General features: G+C 32.2%; 1 protein-coding gene across 1 annotated transcript in view; it reads left to right on the top strand.

Moving 5' to 3' along the window:
* The window catches only part of LOC106680678 (bromodomain adjacent to zinc finger domain protein 2B), a gene marked incomplete in the record, with an annotated part of 314,015 nt that overhangs the window by 55,542 nt on the left and 257,970 nt on the right, over positions 1-503 (top strand).

Below are 503 nucleotides of genomic sequence, written 5' to 3'. Positions count from 1 at the left end.
TTATCTTTTATTTTTACTGCTTCGAAAAAAATGTTTGCCTTTTCAAATCTTTTGTAAATGTATCGGGATGTATAATAAAATAAAAAGGGATTATCGCTTACTAAGCCGAAAGATAAGCGTCCTCGAAGTGGACCGAGACGTAAGTGGGAGGATTGTGTTAGATTCTATCCTGGAAGTTCAAGTTTTGATGGAATCCAGTAGTGGAGTTTTGAAACCAATAGTACTAGAGCCCAAGAGGAGAAAACAGTCAGTTATTTCTCTCCAATTTTTGATTACTTTAATGAAAACTATGTATAATTACTAGTCAAAACTGATGAGTCTGCCAAGTATAGGTAAGGGGAATAAAAATGGTGGCTGTTTCAAAACCTTAATTTTTCATTCAGAGCTCTATATTTTATAGACTAATTCATAGCCCATTAAACTAGCTTTAATTTGAGTGCTAATAGACATCTATACGTCAAATAGTTTTTGAGATATAGATTTTTCAAAATAAATTCACTAAC

Source organism: Halyomorpha halys, unplaced genomic scaffold (genome assembly GCF_000696795.3).
Source record: "Halyomorpha halys isolate HHAL.00 unplaced genomic scaffold, Hhal_1.1 Scaffold277.1, whole genome shotgun sequence".
In the NCBI taxonomy this organism is placed as follows: domain Eukaryota; kingdom Metazoa; phylum Arthropoda; class Insecta; order Hemiptera; family Pentatomidae; genus Halyomorpha; species Halyomorpha halys.
The sequence above is the reverse complement of the archived record's forward strand: the minus strand, read 5'-3'. Positions and strand labels throughout refer to the sequence as shown.